The sequence below is a fragment of the Psittacula echo genome (genome assembly GCF_963264785.1).
Source record: "Psittacula echo genome assembly, chromosome: 25".
In the NCBI taxonomy this organism is placed as follows: Eukaryota; Metazoa; Chordata; class Aves; order Psittaciformes; family Psittacidae; genus Psittacula; species Psittacula echo.
Window position 1 is genome coordinate 256936 of NC_137760.1, and position 22171 is coordinate 279106.

Sequence of the window (22171 nt, forward strand, 5' to 3'; positions counted from 1 at the left end):
TCCCACAGCCGAAGATCCAGGGCAAAGAACTGGAGCTGTGCCTCTTCTGCAGAAAGTCAGCTTTGCAACGGTGCCATCCGCATTGCTGTCGCTCCTCCATTTCCCAACTCAAAGTCCATTACAATAGAACCTCTTTGGCACCCGTGCTGGGCTGCCCAGCATCCCAGGCAGAAGAGCACAAACGGTTGGCCTCTACTCCCACAGACGAAGAGTCAGTGCAGAAAGATTGAGCTGTGCCTCTTCTGCAGAAAGTCAGCTTTGCAACGGTGCTATCCGCATTGCTGTCTCTCCTCCATTTCCCAACTCAAAGTCCATTACAATGGAACATCTTTGGCACCCGTGCTGGGCTGCCCAGCATCCCAGGGAGTAGAGCACGAACGGTTGGCCTCTGCTCCCACAGACGAAGAGTCAGTGCAGAAAGCTTGAGCTGTGCCTCTTCTGCAGAAAGTCAGCTTTGCAACGGTGCTATCCGCATTGCTGTCGCTCCTCCATTTCCCAACTCAAAGTCCATTACAATGGAACATCTTTGGCACCCGTGCTGGGCTGCCCAGCATCCCAGGGAGTAGAGCACGAACGGTTGGCCTCTGCTCCCACAGCCGAAGAGCCAGGGCAAAAAAATTGAACTGTGCCTCTTCTGTAGAAAGTCAGCTTTGCAACGGTGCCATCCGCATTGCTGTCGCTCCTCCATTTCCCAACTCAAAGTCCATTAAAATGGAACCTCTTTGGCACCCGTGCTCGGCTGCCCAGCATCCCAGGGAGTAGAGCACGAACGGTTGGCCTCTGCTCCCACAGCCGAAGAGCCAGGGCAAAAAACTTGAACTGTGCCTCTTCTGCAGAAAGTCAGCTTTGCAACGGTGCCATCAGCTTTGCTGTCGCTCTTCGATTTCCCAACTCAAAGTCCATTACAATGGAACCTCTTTGGCACCTGTGCTGGGCTGCCCAGCATCCCAGGGAGTAGAGCACGAACGGTTGGCCTCTGCTCCCACAGCCGAAGAGCCAGGGCAAAAACCTTGAGCTGTGCCTCTTCTGCAGAAAGTCAGCTTTGCAACGTTGCTATCCGCTTTACTGTCGCTCTTCGATTTCCCAACTCAAAGTCCATTACAATGGAACCTCTTTGGCACCCGTGCTGGGCTTCCCACCATCCCAGGGAGTAGAGCACGAACGGTTGAACTCTGCTCCCACAGCCGAAGAGCCAGGGCAAAAAACTGGAGCTATGCCTCTTCTGCAGAAAGTCAGCTTTGCAACGCTGCCATCCACATTGCTGTCGCTCCTCCATTTCCCAACTCAAAGTCCATTACAATGGAACTTCTTTGGCACCCGTGCTGGGCTGCCCAGCATCCCAGGCAGTAGAGCACGAACGGTTGGCCTCTGCTCCCTACAGCCGAAGAGCCAGGGCAAAAAATTGGAGCTGTGCCTCTTCTGCAGAAAGTCAGCTTTGAACGGTGCCATCCGCATTGCTGTCGCTCCTCCATTTCCCAACTCAAAGTCCATTACAATGGAACCTCTTTGGCACCCGTGCTCGGCTGCCCAGCATCCCAGGGAGTAGAGCACGAACGGTTGGCCTCTGCTCCCACAGCCGAAGAGCCAGGGCAAAAAACTGGAGCTGTGCCTCTTCTGCAGAAAGTCAGTTTCGAACGGTGCTATCCGCATTGCTGTCGCTCCTCGATTTCCCAACTCAAAGTCCATTACAAGGGAACGTCTTTGGCACCCGTGCTCGGCTGCCCAGCATCCCAGGCAGTAGAGCACGAACGGTTGGCCTCTGCTGCCACAGCCGAAGAGCCAGGGCAAAAAACTTGAGCTGTGCCTCTTCTGCAGAAAGTCAGCTTTGCAACGGTGCCATCCACATTGCTGTCGCTCCTCCATTTCCCAACTCAAAGTCCATTACAATGGAAACTCTTTGGCACCCGTGCTGGGCTGCCCAGCATCCCAGGCAGTAGAGCACGAACGGTTGGCCTCTGCTCCCACAGCCGAAGAGCCAGGGCCAAAAACTGGAGCTGTGCCTCTTCTGCAGAAAGTCAGCTTTGCAACGGTGCCATCCGCATTGCTGTCGCTCCTCCATTTCCCAACTCAAAGTCCATTACAATGGAACCTCTTTGGCACCCGTGCTGGGCTGCCCAGCATCCCAGGCAGTAGAGCACGAACGGTTGGCCTCTGCTCCCTACAGCCGAAGAGCCAGGGCAAAAAGCTTGAGCTGTGCCTCTTCTGCAGAAAGTCAGCATTGCAACGGTGCCATCCGCATTGCTGTCGCTCCTCGATTTCCCAACTCAAAGTCCATTACAATGGAACCTCTTTGGCACTCGTGCTGGGCTGCCCAGCATCCCAGGCAGTAGAGCACGAACGGTTGGCCTCTGCTCCCTACAGCCGAAGAGCCAGGGCAAAAAACTTGAGCTGTGCCTCTTCTGCAGAAAGTCAGCATTGCAACGGTGCCATCCGCATTGCTGTCTCTCCTCTATTTCCCAACTCAAAGTCCATTACAATGGAACCTCTTTGGCACCCGTGCTCGGCTGCCCAGCATCCCAGGGAGTAGAGCACGAACAGTTGGCCTCTGCTCCCACAGCCGAAGAGCCAGAGCAAAAAACTTGAGCTGTGCCTCTTCTGCAGAAAGTCAGCTTTACAACGGTGCCATCCGCATTGCTGTCGCTCCTCCATTTCCCAACTCAAAGTCCATTACAATGGAACCTCTTTGGCACCCGTGCTGGGCTGCCCAGCATCCCAGGGAGTAGAGCACGAACGGTTGGCCTCTGCTCCCACAGCCAAAGAGCCAGGGCAAAAAACTGGAGCTGTGCCTCTTCTGCAGAAAGTCAGCTTTGCAACGGTGCCATCCGCATTGCTGTCGCTCTTCGATTTCCCAACTCAAAGTCCATTACAATGGAACATCTTTGGCACCCGTGCTGGGCTGCCCAGCATCCCAGGGAGTAGAGCACGAACGGTTGGCCTCTGCTGCCACAGCCGAAGAGCCAGGGCAAAAACCTTGAGCTGTGCCTCTTCTGCAGAAAGTCAGCTTTGCAACGGTGCCATCCACATTGCTGTCGCTCCTCCATTTCCCAACTCAAAGGCCATTACAATGGAACCTCTTTGGCACCCGTGCTGGGCTGCCTAGCATCCCAGGGAGTAGAGCACGAGCGTTTGGCCTCTGCTCCCTACAGCCGAAGAGCCAGGGCAAAAAACTGGAGCTGTGCGTCTTCTGCAGAAAGTCAGCTTTGCAACAGTGCCATCCGCATTGTTGTCGCTCCTCGATTTCCCAACTCAAAGTCCATTACAATGGAACCTCTTTGGCACCCGTGCTGGGCTGCCCAGCATCCCAGGCAGTAGAGCACGAACGGTTTGCCTCTGCTCCCACAGCCGAAGAGCCAGGTCAAAAAACTTGAGCTGTGCCTCTTCTGCAGAAAGTCAGCTTCGAACGGTGCTATCCGCATTGCTGTCGCTCCTCCATTTCCCAACTCAAAGTCCATTACAATGGAACATCTTTGGCACCCGTGCTGGGCTGCCCAGCATCCCAGGCAGTAGAGCACGAACGGTTGGCCTCTGCTCCCACAGCCGAAGAGCCAGGGCAAAAAACTGGAGCTGTGCCTCTTCTGCAGAAAGTCAGCTTTGCAACGCTGCCATCCGCATTGCTGTCGCTCTTCGATTTCCCAACTCAAAGTCCATTACAATGGAACCTCTTTGGCACCCGTGCTGGGCTGCCCAGCATCCCAGGCAGTAGAGCAAGAACGGTTGGCCTCTGCTCCCACAGCCAAAGAGCCAGGGCAAAAACCTTGAGCTGTGCCTCTTCTGCAGAAAGTCAGCTTTGCAACGGTGCCATCCACATTGCTGTCGCTCCTCCATTTCCCAACTCAAAGTCCATTACAATGGAACCTCTTTGGCACCCGTGCTCGGCTGCCCAGCATCCCAGGCAGTAGAGCACGAACGGTTGGCCTCTGCTCCCACAGCCGAAGAGCCAGGGCAAAAAACTGGAGCTGTGCCTCTTCTGCAGAAAGTCAGCTTTGCAACGGTGCCATCCGCATTGCTGTCGCTCCTCCATTTCCCAACTCAAAGTCCATTACAATGGAACCTGTTTGGCACCCGTGCTGGGCTGCCCAGCATCCCAGGCAGTAGAGCATGAACGGTTGGCCTCTGCTCCCACAGCCGAAGAGCCAGGGCAAAAAACTTGAGCTGTGCCTCTTCTGCAGAAAGTCAGCTTCGAACGGTGCTATCCGCATTGCTGTCGCTCCTCGATTTCCCAACTCAAAGTCCATTACAATGGAACCTCTTTGGCACCCGTGCTCGGCTGCCCAGCATCCCAGGGAGTAGAGCACGAACGGTTGGCCTCTGCTCCCACAGCCGTTGAGCCAGGGCAAAAAACTGGAGCTGTGCCTCTTCTGCAGAAAGTCAGCTTTGCAACGGTGCTATCCGCTTTACTGTCGCTCTTCGATTTCCCAACTCAAAGTCCATTACAATGGAAACTCTTTGGCACCCGTGCTGGGCTGCCCAGCATCCCAGGCAGTAGAGCACGAACAGTTGGCCTCTGCTCCCACACCTGAAGAGCCAGGTCAAAAAACTGGAGCTGTGCCTCTTCTGCAGAAAGTCAGCTTTGCAACGCTGCCATCCGCATTGCTGTCGCTCTTCGATTTCCCAACTCAAAGTCCATTACAATGGAACCTCTTTGGCACCCGTGCTGGGCTGCCTAGCATCCCAGGCAGTAGACCACGAACGTTTGGCCTCTGCTCCCTACAGCCGAAGAGCCAGGGCAAAAAACTGGAGCTGTGCCTCTTCTGCAGAAAGTCAGCATTGCAACGGTGCCATCCGCATTGCTGTCGCTCCTCCATTTCCCAACTCAAAGTCCGTTACAACGGAACCTCTTTGGCACCCGTGCTGGGCTGCCTAGCTTCCCAGGGAGTAGAGCACAAACGGTTGGCCTCTGCTCCCACAGCCGAAGAGCCAGGGCAAAAAACTTGAGCTGTGCCTCTTCTGCAGAAAGTCAGCTTTGCAACGGTGCCATCCGCATTGCTGTCGCTCCTCCATTTCCCAACTCAAAGTCCATTACAATAGAACCTCTTTGGCACCCGTGCTCGGCTGCCCAGCATCCCAGGGAGTAGAGCACAAACTGTTGGCCTCTGCTCCCACAGCAGAAGAGTCAGTGCAGAAAGCTTGAGCTGTGCCTCTTCTGCAGAAAGTCAGCTTTGCAACGGTGCCATCCGCATTGCTGTCGCTCCTCCATTTCCCAACTCAAAGTCCATTACAATGGAACATCTTTGGCACCCGTGCTGGGCTGCCCAGCATCCCAGGGAGTAGAGCACGAACGGTTGGCCTCTGCTCCCACAGCCGAAGAGCCAGGGCAAAAAAATTGAACTGTGCCTCTTCTGCAGAAAGTCAGCTTTGCAACGGTGCCATCCGCATTGCTGTCGCTCCTCGATTTCCCAACTCAAAGTCCATTAAAATGGAACCTCTTTGGCACCCGTGCTGGGCTGCCCAGCATCCCAGGGAGTAGAGCACGAACGGTTGGCCTCTGCTCCCACAGCCGAAGAGCCAGGGCAGAAAACTGGAGCTGTGCCTCTTCTGCAGAAAGTCAGCTTTGCAACGGTGCCATCCGCATTGCTGTCGCTCCTCCATTTCCCAACTCAAAGTCCATTACAATGGAACCTCTTTGGCACCCGTGCTCGGCTGCCCAGCATCCCAGGGAGTAGAGCACGAACGGTTGGCCTCTGCTCCCACAGCCGAAGAGCCAGGCCAAAAAACTGGAGCTGTGCCTCTTCTGCAGAAAGTCAGCTTCAAACGGTCCTATCCGCATTGCTGTCGCTCCTCCATTTCCCAACTCAAAGTCCATTACAATGTAACTTCTTTGGCACCCGTGCTGGGCTGCCCAGCATCCCAGGGAGTAGAGCACGAACGGTTGGCCTCTGCTCCCACAGCCGAAGAGCCAGGGCAAAAAACTGGAGCTGTGCCTCTTCTGCAGAAAGTCAGCTTTGCAACGGTGCCATCCGCATTGCTGTCGCTCCTCCATTTCCCAACTCAAAGTCCATTACAATGGAACCTCTTTGGCACCCGTGCTGGGCTGCCCAGCATCCCAGGCAGTAGAGCACGAACGGTTGGCCTCTGCTCCCACAACCGAAGAGTCAGTGCAGAAAACTTGAGCTGTGCCTCTTCTGCAGAAAGTCAGCTTTGCAACGGTGCTATCCGCTTTACTGTCGCTCTTCGATTTCCCAACTCAAAGTCCATTACAATGGAACCTCTTTGGCACCCGTGCTGGGCTGCCCAGCATCCCAGGGAGTAGAGCACGAACGGTTGGCCTCTGCTCCCACACCTGAAGAGCCAGGTCAAAAAACTGGAGCTGTGCCTCTTCTGCAGAAAGTCAGCTTTGCAACGCTGCCATCCGCATTGCTGTCGCTCTTCGATTTCCCAACTCAAAGTCCATTACAATGGAACCTCTTTGGCACCCGTGCTGGGCTGCCTAGCATCCCAGGCAGTAGACCACGAACGTTTGGCCTCTGCTCCCTACAGCCGAAGAGCCAGGGCAAAAAACTGGAGCTGTGCCTCTTCTGCAGAAAGTCAGCATTGCAACGGTGCCATCCGCATTGCTGTCGCTCCTCCATTTCCCAACTCAAAGTCCGTTACAACGGAACTTGTTTGGCACCCGTGCTGGGCTGCCTAGCTTCCCAGGGAGTAGAGCACAAACGGTTGGCCTCTGCTCCCACAGCCGAAGAGCCAGGGCAAAAAACTTGAGCTGTGCCTCTTCTGCAGAAAGTCAGCTTTGCAACGGTGCCATCCGCATTGCTGTCGCTCCTCCATTTCCCAACTCAGAGTCCATTACAATGGAACCTCTTTGGCACCCGTGCTGGGCTGCCCAGCATCCCAGGGAGTAGAGCACGAACGGTTGGCCTCTGCTCCCACAGCCGAAGAGCCAGGGCAAAAAACTGGAGCTGTGCCTCTTCTGCTGAAAGTCTGCTTTGCAACGGTGCCATCAGCTTTACTGTCGCTCTTCGATTTCCCAACTCAAAGTCCATTACAATGGAACATCTTTGGCACCCGTGCTGGGCTGCCCACCATCCCAGGGAGTAGAGCACGAACGGTTTGCCTCTGCTCCCACAGCCGAAGAGCCAGGGCAAAAAACTGGAGCTGTGCCTCTTCTGCAGAAAGTCAGCATTGCAACGGTGCCATCCGCATTGCTGTCGCTCCTCCATTTCCCAACTCAAAGTCCATTACAATGGAACCTCTTTGGCACCCGTGCTCGGCTGCCCAGCATCCCAGGCAGTAGAGCACGAACGGTTGGCCTCTGCTCCCTACAGCCGAAGAGCCAGGGCAAAAAACTGGAGCTGTGCCTCTTCTGCAGAAAGTCAGCTTCGCAACGGTGCTATCCGCATTGCTGTCGCTCCTCGATTTCACAACTCAAAGTCCATTACAATGGAACCTCTTTGGCACCCGTGCTCGGCTGCCCAGCATCCCAGGCAGTAGAGCACGAACGGTTGGCCTCTGCTCCCACAGCCGTTGAGCCAGGGCAAAAAACTGGAGCTGTGCCTCTTCTGCAGAAAGTCAGCTTTGCAACGGTGCTATCCGCTTTACTGTCGCTCTTCGATTTCCCAACTCAAAGTCCATTACAATGGAACCTCTTTGGCACCCGTGCTGGGCTGCCCAGCATCCCAGGCAGTAGAGCACTAACGGTTGGCCTCTGCTCCCACACCTGAAGAGCCAGGTCAAAAAACTGGAGCTGTGCCTCTTCTGCAGAAAGTCAGCTTTGCAACGCTGCCATCCGCATTGCTGTCGCTCTTCGATTTCCCAACTCAAAGTCCATTACAATGGAACCTCTTTGGCACCCGTGCTGGGCTGCCTAGCATCCCAGGCAGTAGACCACGAACGTTTGGCCTCTGCTCCCTAAAGCCGAAGAGCCAGGGCAAAAAACTGGAGCTGTGCCTCTTCTGCAGAAAGTCAGCATTGCAACGGTGCCATCCGCATTGCTGTCGCTCCTCCATTTCCCAACTCAAAGTCCGTTACAATGGAACCTCTTTGGCACCCGTGCTGGGCTGCCTAGCTTCCCAGGGAGTAGAGCACAAACGGTTGGCCTCTGCTCCCACAGCCGAAGAGCCAGGGCAAAAAACTTGAGCTGTGCCTCTTCTGCAGAAAGTCAGCTTTGCAACGGTGTCATCCGCATTGCTGTCGCTCCTCCATTTCCCAACTCAAAGTCCATTACAATAGAACCTCTTTGGCACCCGTGCTCGGCTGCCCAGCATCCCAGGGAGTAGAGCACGAACGGTTGGCCTCTGCTCCCACAGCAGAAGAGTCAGTGCAGAAAGCTTGAGCTGTGCCTCTTCTGCAGAAAGTCAGCTTTGCAACAGTGCTATCCTCATTGCTGTCGCTCCTCCATTTCCCAACTCAAAGTCCATTACAATGGAACATCTTTGGCACCCGTGCTGGGCTGCCCAGCATCCCAGGGAGTAGAGCACGAACGGTTGGCCTCTGCTCCCACAGCCGAAGAGCCAGGGCAAAAAAATTGAACTGTGCCTCTTCTGCAGAAAGTCAGCTTTGCAACGGTGCCATCCGCATTGCTGTCGCTCCTCCATTTCCCAACTCAAAGTCCATTACAATGGAACCTCTTTGGCACCCGTGCTGGGCTGCCCAGCATCCCAGGCAGTAGAGCACGAACGGTTGGCCTCTGCTCCCACAGCCGAAGAGCCAGGGCAGAAAACTGGAGCTGTGCCTCTTCTGCAGAAAGTCAGCTTTGCAACGGTGCCATCCGCATTGCTGTCGCTCCTCGATTTCCCAACTCAAAGTCCATTACAATGGAACCTCTTTGGCACCCGTGCTCGGCTGCCCAGCATCCCAGGGAGTGGAGCACGAACGGTTGGCCTCTGCTGCCACAGCCGAAGAGCCAGGGCAAAAAACTGGAGCTGTGCCTCTTCTGCAGAAAGTCAGCTTTGCAACGGTGCCATCCGCATTGCTGTCACTCCTCCATTTCCCAACTCAAAGTCCATTACAATGGAACCTCTTTGGCACCCGTGCTCGCCTGCCTAGCATCCCAGGCAGTAGACCACGAACGGTTGGCCTCTGCTCCCTACAGCCGAAGAGCCAGGGCAAAAAACTTGAGCTGTGCGTCTTCTGCAGAAAGTCAGCTTTGCAACGGTGCTATCCGCATTGCTGTCGCTCCTCCATTTCCCAACTCAAAGTCCATTATAATGGAACCTCTTTGGCACCCGTGCTGGGCTGCCCAGCATCCCAGGGAGTAGTGCACGAACGGTTGGCCTCTGCTCCCACAGCCGAAGAGCCAGGGCAAAAAACTGGAGCTGTGCCTCTTCTGCAGAAAGTCAACTTTGCAACGGTGCCATCCGCATTGCAGTCGCTCCTCGATTTCCCAACTCAAAGTCCATTACAATGGAACCTCTTTGGCACCCGTGCTGGGCTGCCCAGCATCCCAGGGAGTAGAGCACGAACAGTTGGCCTCTGCTCCCACAGCCGAAGAGCCAGGGCAAAAAACTGGAGCTGTGCCTCTTCTGCAGAAAGTCAGCTTTGCAACGGTGCCATCCGCATTGCTGTCGCTCCTCCATTTCCCAACTCAAAGTCCATTACAATAGAACCTCTTTGGCACCCGTGCTGGGCTGCCCAGCATCCCAGGGAGTAGAGCACGAACGGTTGGCCTCTGCTCCCACAGCCAAAGAGCCAGGGCAAAAAACTGGAGCTGTGCCTCATCTGCAGAAAGTCAGCTTGCAACGGTGCCATCCGCATTGCTGTCGCTCCTCGATTTCCCAACTCAAAGTCCATTACAATGGAACCTCTTTGGCACCCGTGCTGGGCTGCCCAGCATCCCAGGGAGTAGAGCACGAACGGTTGGCCTCTGCTCCCACAGCCGAAGAGCCAGGGCAAAAAACTGGAGCTGTGCCTCTTCTGGAGAAAGTCAGCTTCAAACGGTCCTATCCGCATTGCTGTCGCTCCTCCATTTCCCAACTCAAAGTCCATTACAATGTAAATTCTTTGGCACCCGTGCCCGGCTGCCCAGCATCCCAGGCAGTAGAGCACGAACGGTTGGCCTCTGCTCCCACAGCCGAAGAGCCAGGGCAAAAAACTGGAGCTGTGCCTCTTCTGCAGAAAGTCAGCTTAGCAACGGTGCAATCCGCATTGCTGTCGCTCCTCCATTTCCCAACTCAAAGTCCATTACAATGGAACCTCTTTGGCACCCGTGCTGGGCTGCCCAGCATCCCAGGGAGTAGAGCACGAACGGTTGGCCTCTGCTGCCACAGCCGAAGAGCCAGGGCAAAAACCTTGAGCTGTGCCTCTTCTGCAGAAAGTCAGCTTTGCAACGGTGCCATCCGCATTGCTGTTGCTCCTCCATTTCCCAACTCAAAGTCCATTACAATGGAACCTCTTTGGCACCCGTGCTCGGCTGCCCAGCATCCCAGGGAGTAGAGCACGACCGTTTGGCCTCTGCTCCCTACAGCCGAAGAGCCAGGGCAAAAAACTGGAGCTGTGCCTCTTCTGCAGAAAGTCAGCTTTGCAACGGTGCCATCCGCATTGCTGTCGCTCCTCCATTTACCAACTCAAAGTCCATTACAATGGAACATCTTTGGCACCCGTGCTCGGCTGCCCAGCATCCCAGGCAGTAGAGCACGAACGGTTGGCCTCTGCTCCCACAGCCGAAGAGCCAGGGCAAAAAACTTGAGCTGTGCCTCTTCTGCAGAAAGTCAGCTTCGAACTGTGCTATCCGCATTGCTGTCGCTCCTCGATTTCACAACTCAAAGTCCATTACAATGGAACCTCTTTGGCACCCGTGCTCGGCTGCCCAGCATCCCAGGGAGTAGAGCACGAACGGTTGGCCTCTGCTCCCACAACCGAAGAGTCAGTGCAGAAAACTTGAGCTGTGCCTCTTCTGCAGAAAGTCAGCTTTGCAACGGTGCCATCCGCATTGCTGTCGCTCCTCCATTTCCCAACTCAGAGTCCATTACAATGCAACCTCTTTGGCACCCGTGCTCGGCTGCCCAGCATCCCAGGCAGTAGAGCACGAACGGTTGGCCTCTGCTCCCACAGCCGAAGAGCCAGGGCAAAAAACTGGAGCTGTGCCTCTTCTGCTGAAAGTCTGCTTTGCAACGGTGCCATCAGCTTTACTGTCGCTCTTCGATTTCCCAACTCAAAGTCCATTACAATGGAACCTCTTTGGCACCCGTGCTGGGCTGCCCAGCATCCCAGGCAGTAGAGCACGAACGGTTTGCCTCTGCTCCCACAGCCGAAGAGCCAGGGCAAAAAACTGGAGCTGTGCCTCTTCTGCAGAAAGTCAGCTTTGCAACGGTGCCATCCGCATTGCTGTCGCTCCTCCATTTCCCAACTCAAAGTCCATTACAATGGAACCTCTTTGGCACCCGTGCTGGGCTGCCCAGCATCCCAGGCAGTAGAGCACGAACGGTTGGCCTCTGCTCCCTACAGCCGAAGAGCCAGGGCAAAAAACTGGAGCTGTGCCTCTTCTGCAGAAAGTCAGCATTGCAACGGTGCCATCCGCATTGCTGTCGCTCCTCCATTTCCCAACTCAAAGTCCATTACAATGGAACCTCTTTGGCACCCGTGCTGGGCTGCCCAGCATCCCAGGCAGTAGAGCACGAACGGTTGGCCTCTGCTCCCACAGCCGAAGAGCCAGGGCAAAAAACTTGAGCTGTGCCTCTTCTGCAGAAAGTCAGCTTCGCAACGGTGCTATCCGCTTTACAGTCGCTCCTCGATTTCCCAACTCAAAGTCCATTATAATGGAACCTCTTTGGCACCCGTGCTGGGCTGCCCACCATCCCAGGGAGTAGAGCACGAACGGTTGGCCTCTGCTCCCACAGCCGAACAGCCAGGGCAAAAACCTTGAGCTGTGCCTCTTCTGCAGAATGTCAGCTTTGGAACGCTGCCATCCGCATTGCTGTCGCTCCTCCATTTCCCAACTCAAAGTCCATTACAATGGAACCTCTTTGGCACCCGTGCTGGGCTGCCCAGCATCCCAGGCAGTAGAGCACGAACGGTTGGCCTCTGCTCCCACAGCCGAAGAGCCAGGGCAAAAAACTGGAGCTGTGCCTCTTCTGCAGAAAGTCAGCTTTGCAACGGTGCCATCCGCATTGCTGTCGCTCCTCCATTTCCCAACTCAAAGTCCATTACAATGGAACCTCTTTGGCACACGTGCTGGGCTGCCCAGCATCCCAGGGAGTAGAGCACGAACGGTTGGCCTCTGCTCCCACAGCCGAAGAGCCAGGGCAAAAAACTTGAGCTGTGCCTCTTCTGCAGAAAGTCAGCTTTGCAACGGTGCCAACCGCTTTGCTGTCGCTCCTCCATTTCCCAACTCAAAGTCCATTACAATGGAACCTCTTTGGCACCCGTGCTCGGCGGCCCAGCATCCCAGGGAGTAGAGCACGAACGGTTGGCCTCTGCTCCCACAGCCGAAAAGCCAGGGCAAAAACCTTGAGCTGTGCCTCTTCTGCAGAATGTCAGCTTTGCAATGCTGCCATCCGCATTGCTGTCGCTCCTCCATTTCCCAACTCAAAGTCCATTACAATGGAACCTCTTTGGCACCCGTGCTGGGCTGCCCAGCATCCCAGGCAGTAGAGCACGAACGGTTGGCCTCTGCTGCCACAGCCGAAGAGCCAGGGCAAAAACCTTGAGCTGTGCCTCTTCTGCAGAAAGTCAGCTTTGCAACGGTGCCATCGGCATTGCTGTCGCTCCTCCATTTCCCAACTCAAAGTCCATTACAATGGAACCTCTTTGGCACCCGTGCTCGCCTGCCCAGCATCCCAGGCAGTAGAGCACGAACGGTTGGCCTCTGCTCCCACAGCCGAAGAGCCAGGGCAAAAAACTGGAGCTGTGCCTCTTCTGCAGAAAGTCAGCTTTGCAACGGTGCCATCCGCATTGCTGTCGCTCCTCCTTTTCCCAACTCAAAGTCCATTACAATGGAACCTCTTTGGCACCCGTGCTGGGCTGCCCAGCATCCCAGGCAGTAGAGCACGAACGGTTGGCCTCTGCTCCCACAGCCGAAGAGCCAGGGCAAAAAACTGGAGCTGTGCCTCTTCTGCAGAAAGTCAGCTTTGCAACGGTGCCATCCGCATTGCTGTCGCTCCTCCATTTCCCAACTCAAAGTCCATTACAATGGAACCTCTTTGGCACCCGTGCTCGCCTGCCCAGCATCCCAGGCAGTAGAGCACGAACGGTTGGCCTCTGCTGCCACAGCCGAAGAGGCAGGGCAAAAAATTGGAGCTGTGCCTCTTCTGCAGAAAGTCAGCTTTGCAACGGTGCCATCCGCATTGCTGTCGCTCCTCCTTTTCCCAACTCAAAGTCCATTACAATGGAACCTCTTTGGCACCCGTGCTGGGCTGCCCAGCATCCCAGGCAGTAGAGCACGAACGGTTGGCCTCTGCTCCCACAGCCGAAGAGCCAGGGCAAAAACCTTGAGCTGTGCCTCTTCTGCAGAAAGTCAGCTTTGCAACGGTGCTATCCGCATTGCTGTCGCTCCTCCATTTCCCAACTCAAAGTCCATTACAATGGAACCTCTTAGGCACACGTGCTGGGCTGCCCAGCATCCCAGGGAGTAGAGCACGAACGGTTGGCCTCTGCTCCCACAGCCGAAGAGCCAGGGCAAAAAACTTGAGCTGTGCCTCTTCTGCAGAAAGTCAGCTTTGCAACGGTGCCAACCGCTTTGCTGTCGCTCCTCCATTTCCCAACTCAAAGTCCATTACAATGGAACCTCTTTGGCACCCGTGCTGGGCTGCCCAGCATCCCAGGGAGTAGAGCACGAACGGTTGGCCTCTGCTCCCACAGCCGAAAAGCCAGGGCAAAAACCTTGAGCTGTGCCTCTTCTGCAGAATGTCAGCTTTGCAATGCTGCCATCCGCATTGCTGTCGCTCCTCCATTTCCCAACTCAAAGTCCATTACAATGGAACCTCTTTGGCACCCGTGCTGGGCTGCCCAGCATCCCAGGCAGTAGAGCACGAACGGTTGGCCTCTGCTGCCACAGCCGAAGAGCCAGGGCAAAAACCTTGAGCTGTGCCTCTTCTGCAGAAAGTCAGCTTTGCAACGGTGCCATCCGCATTGCTGTCGCTCCTCCATTTCCCAACTCAAAGTCCATTACAATGGAACCTCTTTGGCACCCGTGCTCGCCTGCCCAGCATCCCAGGCAGTAGAGCACGAACGGTTGGCCTCTGCTGCCACAGCCGAAGAGGCAGGGCAAAAAATTGGAGCTGTGCCTCTTCTGCAGAAAGTCAGCTTTGCAACGGTGCCATCCGCATTGCTGTCGCTCCTCCTTTTCCCAACTCAAAGTCCATTACAATGGAACCTCTTTGGCACCCGTTCTGGGCTGCCCAGCATCCCAGGCAGTAGAGCACGAACGGTTGGCCTCTGCTCCCACAGCCGAAGAGCCAGGGCAAAAAACTGGAGCTGTGCCTCTTCTGCAGAAAGTCAGCTTTGCAACGGTGCCATCCGCATTGCTGTCGCTCCTCCATTTCCCAACTCAAAGTCCATTACAATGGAACCTCTTTGGCACCCGTGCTCGCCTGCCCAGCATCCCAGGCAGTAGAGCACGAACGGTTGGCCTCTGCTGCCACAGCCGAAGAGGCAGGGCAAAAAATTGGAGCTGTGCCTCTTCTGCAGAAAGTCAGCTTTGCAACGGTGCCATCCGCATTGCTGTCGCTCCTCCTTTTCCCAACTCAAAGTCCATTACAATGGAACCTCTTTGGCACCCGTGCTGGGCTGCCCAGCATCCCAGGGAGTAGAGCACGAACGGTTGGCCTCTGCTCCCACAGCCGAAGAGCCAGGGCAAAAAACTGGAGCTGTGCCTCTTCTGCAGAAAGTCAGCTTTGCAACGGTGCCATCCGCATTGCTGTCGCTCCTCCATTTCCAAACTCAAAGTCCATTACAATGGAACCTCTTAGGCACACGTGCTGGGCTGCCCAGCATCCCAGGGAGTAGAGCACGAACGGTTGGCCTCTGCTCCCACAGCCGAAGAGCCAGGGCAAAAAACTTGAGCTGTGCCTCTTCTGCAGAAAGTCAGCTTTGCAACGGTGCCAACCGCTTTGCTGTCGCTCCTCCATTTCCCAACTCAAAGTCCATTACAATGGAACCTCTTTGGCACCCGTGCTGGGCTGCCCAGCATCCCAGGGAGTAGAGCACGAACGGTTGGCCTCTGCTCCCACAGCCGAAAAGCCAGGGCAAAAACCTTGAGCTGTGCCTCTTCTGCAGAATGTCAGCTTTGCAATGCTGCCATCCGCATTGCTGTCGCTCCTCCATTTCCCAACTCAAAGTCCATTACAATGGAACCTCTTTGGCACCCGTGCTGGGCTGCCCAGCATCCCAGGCAGTAGAGCACGAACGGTTGGCCTCTGCTGCCACAGCCGAAGAGCCAGGGCAAAAACCTTGAGCTGTGCCTCTTCTGCAGAAAGTCAGCTTTGCAACGGTGCCATCCGCATTGCTGTCGCTCCTCCATTTCCCAACTCAAAGTCCATTACAATGGAACCTCTTTGGCACCCGTGCTCGCCTGCCCAGCATCCCAGGCAGTAGAGCACGAACGGTTGGCCTCTGCTCCCACAGCCAAAGAGCCAGGGCAAAAAATTGGAGCTGTGCCTCTTCTGCAGAAAGTCAGCTTTGCAACGGTGCCATCCGCATTGCTGTCGCTCCTCGATTTCCCAACTCAAAGTCCATTTAAATGGAACCTCTTTGGCACCCGTGCTCGGCTGCCCAGCATCCCAGGGAGTAGAGCACAAACGGTTGGCCTCTGCTCCCACAGCCGAAGAGCCAGGGCAAAAAACTTGAACTGTGTCACTTCTGCAGAAAGTCAGCTTTGCAACGGTGCCTTCAGCATTGCTGTCGCTCCTCGATTTCCCAACTCAAACTCCATTACAATGGAACCTCTTTGGCACCCGTGCTGGGCTGCCCAGCATCACAGGGAGTAGAGCACGAACGATTGGCCTCTGCTCCCACAGCCGAGGAGTCAGTGCAGAAAACTGGAGCTGTGCCTCTTCTGCAGAAAGTCAGCTTTGCAACGGTGCCATCCGCATTGCTGTCGCTCCTCGATTTCCCAACTCAAAGTCCATTACAATGGAACCTCTTTGGCACCCGTGCTGGGCAGCCCAGCATCCCAGGGAGTAGAGCACGAACGGTTGGCCTCTGCTCCCACAGCCGAAGAGCCAGGGCAAAAAACTAGAACTGTGCCTCTTCTGCAGAAAGTCAGCTTTGCAACGGTGCCATCCGCATTGCTGTCGCTCCTCCATTTCCCAACTCAGAGTCCATTACAATGGAACCTCTTTGGCACCCGTGCTGGGCTGCCCAGCATCCCAGGCAGTAGAGCACGAACGGTTGGCCTCTGCTCCCACAGCCGAAGAGCCAGGGCAAAAAACTTGAGCTGTGCCTCTTCTGCAGAAAGTCAGCTTTGCAACGGTGCCAACCGCTTTGCTGTCGCTCCTCCATTTCCCAACTCAAAGTCCATTACAATGGAACCTCTTTGGCACCCGTGCTGGGCTGCCCAGCATCCCAGGGAGTAGAGCACGAACGGTTGGCCTCTGCTCCCACAGCCGAAAAGCCAGGGCAAAAACCTTGAGCTGTGCCTCTTCTGCAGAATGTCAGCTTTGCAATGCTGCCATCGGCATTGCTGTCGCTCCTCCATTTCCCAACTCAAAGTCCATTACAATGGAACCTCTTTGGCACCCGTGCTCGCCTGCCCAGCATCCCAGGCAGTAGAGCACGAACGGTTGGCCTCTGCTCCCACAGCCAAAGAGCCAGGGCAAAAAATTGGAGCTGTGCCTCTTCTGCAGAAAGTCAGCTTTGCAACGGTGCCATCCGCATTGCTGTCGCTCCTCCTTTTCCCAACTCAAAGTCCATTATAATGGAACCTCTTTGGCACCCGTGCTCGGCTGCCCAGCATCCCAGGGAGTAGAGCACAAACGGTTGGCCTCTGCTCCCACAGCCGAAGAGCCAGGGCAAAAAACTTGAGCTGTGTCTCTTCTGCAGAAAGTCAGCTTTGCAACGGTGCCTTCAGCATTGCTGTCGCTCCTCGATTTCCCAACTCAAACTCCATTACAATGGAACCTCTTTGGCACCCGTGCTGGGCTGCCCAGCATCACAGGGAGTAGAGCACGAACGATTGGCCTCTGCTCCCACAGCCGAGGAGTCAGTGCAGAAAACTGAAGCTGTGCCTCTTCTGCAGAAAGTCAGCTTTGCAACGGTGCCATCCGCATTGCTGTCGCTCCTCGATTTCCCAACTCAAAGTCCATTACAATGGAACCTCTTTGGCACCCGTGCTGGGCTGCCCAGCATCCCAGGGAGTAGAGCACGAACGGTTGGCCTCTGCTCCCACAGCCGAAGAGCCAGGGCAAAAACCTTGAGCTGTGCCTCTTCTGCAGAAAGTCAGCTTTGCAACGGTGCCATCCACATTGCTGTCGCTCCTCCATTTCCCAACTCAGAGTCCATTACAATGCAACCTCTTTGGCACCCGTGCTCGGCTGCCCAGCATCCCAGGCAGTAGAGCACGAACGGTTGGCCTCTGCTCCCACAGCCGAAGAGCCAGGGCAAAAAACTGGAGCTGTGCCTCTTCTGCTGAAAGTCTGCTTTGCAACGGTGCCATCAGCTTTACTGTCGCTCTTCGATTTCCCAACTCAAAGTCCATTACAATGGAACCTCTTTGGCACCCGTGCTGGGCTGCCCAGCATCCCAGGGAGTAGAGCACGAACGGTTTGCCTCTGCTCCCACAGCCGAAGAGCCAGGGCAAAAAACTGGAGCTGTGCCTCTTCTGCAGAAAGTCAGCTTTGCAACGGTGCCATCCGCATTGCTGTCGCTCCTCCATTTCCCAACTCAAAGTCCATTACAATGGAACCTCTTTGGCACCCGTGCTGGGCTGCCCAGCATCCCAGGCAGTAGAGCACGAACGGTTGGCCTCTGCTCCCTACAGCCGAAGAGCCAGGGCAAAAAACTGGAGCTGTGCCTCTTCTGCAGAAAGTCAGCATTGCAACGGTGCCATCCGCATTGCTGTCGCTCCTCCATTTCCCAACTCAAAGTCCATTACAATGGAACCTCTTTGGCACCCGTGCTGGGCTGCCCAGCATCCCAGGCAGTAGAGCACGAACGGTTGGCCTCTGCTCCCACAGCCGAAGAGCCAGGGCAAAAAACTTGAGCTGTGCCTCTTCTGCAGAAAGTCAGCTTCGCAACGGTGCTATCCGCTTTACAGTCGCTCCTCGATTTCCCAACTCAAAGTCCATTATAATGGAACCTCTTTGGCACCCGTGCTGGGCTGCCCACCATCCCAGGGAGTAGAGCACGAACGGTTGGCCTCTGCTCCCACAGCCGAACAGCCAGGGCAAAAACCTTGAGCTGTGCCTCTTCTGCAGAATGTCAGCTTTGGAACGCTGCCATCCGCATTGCTGTCGCTCCTCCATTTCCCAACTCAAAGTCCATTACAATGGAACCTCTTTGGCACCCGTGCTGGGCTGCCCAGCATCCCAGGCAGTAGAGCACGAACGGTTGGCCTCTGCTCCCACAGCCGAAAAGCCAGGGCAAAAACCTTGAGCTGTGCCTCTTCTGCAGAATGTCAGCTTTGCAATGCTGCCATCCGCATTGCTGTCGCTCCTCCATTTCCCAACTCAAAGTCCATTACAATGGAACCTCTTTGGCACCCGTGCTGGGCTGCCCAGCATCCCAGGGAGTAGAGCACGAACGGTTGGCCTCTGCTGCCACAGCCGAAGAGCCAGGGCAAAAACCTTGAGCTGTGCCTCTTCTGCAGAAAGTCAGCTTTGCAACGGTGCCATCGGCATTGCTGTCGCTCCTCCATTTCCCAACTCAAAGTCCATTACAATGGAACCTCTTTGGCACCCGTGCTCGCCTGCCCAGCATCCCAGGCAGTAGAGCACGAACGGTTGGCCTCTGCTGCCACAGCCGAAGAGGCAGGGCAAAAAATTGGAGCTGTGCCTCTTCTGCAGAAAGTCAGCTTTGCAACGGTGCCATCCGCATTGCTGTCGCTCCTCCTTTTCCCAACTCAAAGTCCATTATAATGGAACCTCTTTGGCACCCGTGCTCGGCTGCCCAGCATCCCAGGGAGTAGAGCACAAACGGTTGGCCTCTGCTCCCACAGCCGAAGAGCCAGGGCAAAAAACTTGAACTGTGTCACTTCTGCAGAAAGTCAGCTTTGCAACGGTGCCTTCAGCATTGCTGTCGCTCCTCGATTTCCCAACTCAAACTCCATTACAATGGAACCTCTTTGGCACCCGTGCTGGGCTGCCCAGCATCACAGGGAGTAGAGCACGAACGATTGGCCTCTGCTCCCACAGCCGAGGAGTCAGTGCAGAAAACTGGAGCTGTGCCTCTTCTGCAGAAAGTCAGCTTTGCAACGGTGCCATCCGCATTGCTGTCGCTCCTCCATTTCCCAACTCAAAGTCCATTACAATGGAACCTCTTTGGCACCCGTGCTGGGCAGCCCAGCATCCCAGGGAGTAGAGCACGAACGGTTGGCCTCTGCTCCCACAGCCGAAGAGCCAGGGCAAAAAACTAGAACTGTGCCTCTTCTGCAGAAAGTCAGCTTTGCAACGGTGCCTTCAGCATTGCTGTCGCTCCTCGATTTCCCAACTCAAAGTCCATTACAATGGAACCTCTTTGGCACCCGTGCTCGGCTGCCCAGCATCCCAGGGAGTAGAGCACGAACGGTTGGCCTCTGCTCCCACAGCCGAAGAGCCAGGGCAAAAACCTTGAGCTGTGCCTCTTCTGCTGAAAGTCTGCTTTGCAACGGTGCCATCAGCTTTACTGTCGCTCCTCGATTTCCCAACTCAAAGTCCATTACAATGGAACCTCTTTGGCACCCATGCTGGGCTGCCCACCATCCCAGGGAGTAGAGCACGAACGGTTGAACTGTGCTCCCACAGCCGAAAAGCCAGGGCAAAAAACTGGAGCTGTGCCTCTTCTGCAGAAAGTCAGCTTTGCAACGGTGCCATCCACATTGCTGTCGTTCCTCCATTTCCCAACTCAAAGTCCATTACAATGGAACCTCTTTGGCACCCGTGCTCGGCTGCCCAGCATCCCAGGGAGTAGAGCACGAACGGTTGGCCTCTGCTCCCACAGCCGAGGAACCAGGGCAAAAAGCTTGAGCTGTGCCTCTTCTGCAGAAAGTCAGCTTTGCAACGGTGCCATCCGCATTGCTGTCGCTCCTCCATTTCCCAACTCAAAGTCCATTACAATGGAACCTCTTTGGCACCCGTGCTCGGCTGCCCAGCATCCCAGGCAGTAGAGCACGAACGGTTGGCCTCTGCTCCCACAGCCGAAGAGCCAGGGCAAAAAACTGGAGCTGTGCCTCTTCTGCAGAAAGTCAGCTTTGCAACGGTGCCATCCGCATTGCTGTTGCTCCTCGATCTCCCAACTCAAAGTCCATTACAATGGAACCTCTTTGGCACCCGTGCTGGGCTGCCCAGCATCCCAGGCAGTAGAGCACGAACGGTTGGCCTCTGCTCCCACAGCCGAAGAGCCAGGGCAAAAAACTTGAGCTGTGCCTCTTCTGCAGAAAGTCAGCTTTGCAATGGTGCCATCCGCATTGCTGTCACTCCTCCATTTCCCAACTCAAAGTCCATTACAATGGAAACTCTTTGACACCCGTGCTCAGCTACCCAGCATCCCAGGGAGTAGAGCACGAACGGTTGGCCTCTGCTCCCACAGCTGAAGAGCCAGGGCAAAAACCTTGAGCTGTGCCTCTTCTGCAGAATGTCAGCTTTGCAACGGTGCCATCCGCATTGCTGTCGCTCCTCCATTTCCCAACTCAAAGTCCATTACAATGGAACATCTTTGGCACCCGTGCTGGGCTGCCCAGCATCCCAGGGAGTAGAGCACGAACGGTTGGCCTCTGCTCCCACAGCCGAAGAGTCAGTGCAGAAAACTTGAGCTGTGCCTCTTCTGCAGAAAGTCAGTTTTGCAACGGTGCCATCCGCATTGCTGTCGCTCCTCCATTTCCCAACTCAAAGTCCATTACAATGGAACCTCTTTGGCACCCGTGCTGGGCTGTCCAGCATCCCAGGCAGTAGAGCACGAACGGTTGGCCTCTGCTCCCACAGCCAAAGAGCCAGGGCAAAAAACTGGAGTTGTGCCTCTTCTGCAGAAAGTCAGCTTTGCAACGGTGCCATCCGCATTGCTGTCGCTCCTCGATTTCCCAACTCAAAGTCCATTACAATGGAACCACTTTGGCACCCGTGCTCGGCTGCCCAGCATCCCAGGCAGTAGAGCACAAACGGTTGGCCTCTGCTCCCACAGCCGAAGAGCCAGGGCAAAAAACTTGAACTGTGCCTCTTCTGCAGAAAGTCAGCTTTGCAACTGTGCCTTCAGCATTGCTGTCGCTCCTCCATTTCCCAACTCAAAGTCCATTACAATGGAACTTCTTTGGCACCCTTGCTGGGCTGCCCAGCATCCAAGGCAGTAGAGCACGAACGTTTGGCCTTTGCTCCCACAGCCCGTGAGCCAGGCCAAAAAACTGGAGCTGTGCCTCTTCTGCAGAAAGTCAGCTTTGCAACGGTGCCATCCGCATTGCTGTCGCTCCTCCATTTCCCAACTCAAAGTCCATTACAATGGAACCTCTTTGGCACCCGTGCTCGGCTGCCCAGCATCCCAGGGAGCAGAGCACGAACGGTTGGCCTCTGCTCCCACAGCCGAAGAGCCAGGGCAAAAAACTGGAGCTGTGCCTCTTCTGCAGAAAGTCAGCTTTGCAACGGTGCCATCCGCATTGCTGTTGCTCCTCGATCTCCCAACTCAAAGTCCATTACAACGGAACCTCTTTGGCACCCGTGCTCGGCTGCCCAGCATCCCAGGCAGTAGAGCACGAACGGTTGGCCTCTGCTCCCACAGCCGAAGAGCCAGGGCAAAAACCTTGAGCTGTGCCTCTTCTGCTGAAAGTCTGCTTTGCAACGGTGCCATCAGCTTTACTGTCGCTCCTCGATTTCCCAACTCAAAGTCCATTACAATGGAACCTCTTTGGCACCCGTGCTGGGCTGCCCACCATCCCAGGGAGTAGAGCACGAACGGTTGAACTGTGCTCCCACAGCCGAAAAGCCAGGGCAAAAAACTGGAGCTGTGCCTCTTCTGCAGAAAGTCAGCTTTGCAACGGTGCCATCCACATTGCTGTCGTTCCTCCATTTCCCAACTCAAAGTCCATTACAATGGAACCTCTTTGGCACCCGTGCTCGGCTGCCCAGCATCCCAGGGAGTAGAGCACGAACGGTTGGCCTCTGCTCTCACAGCCGAGGAAGCA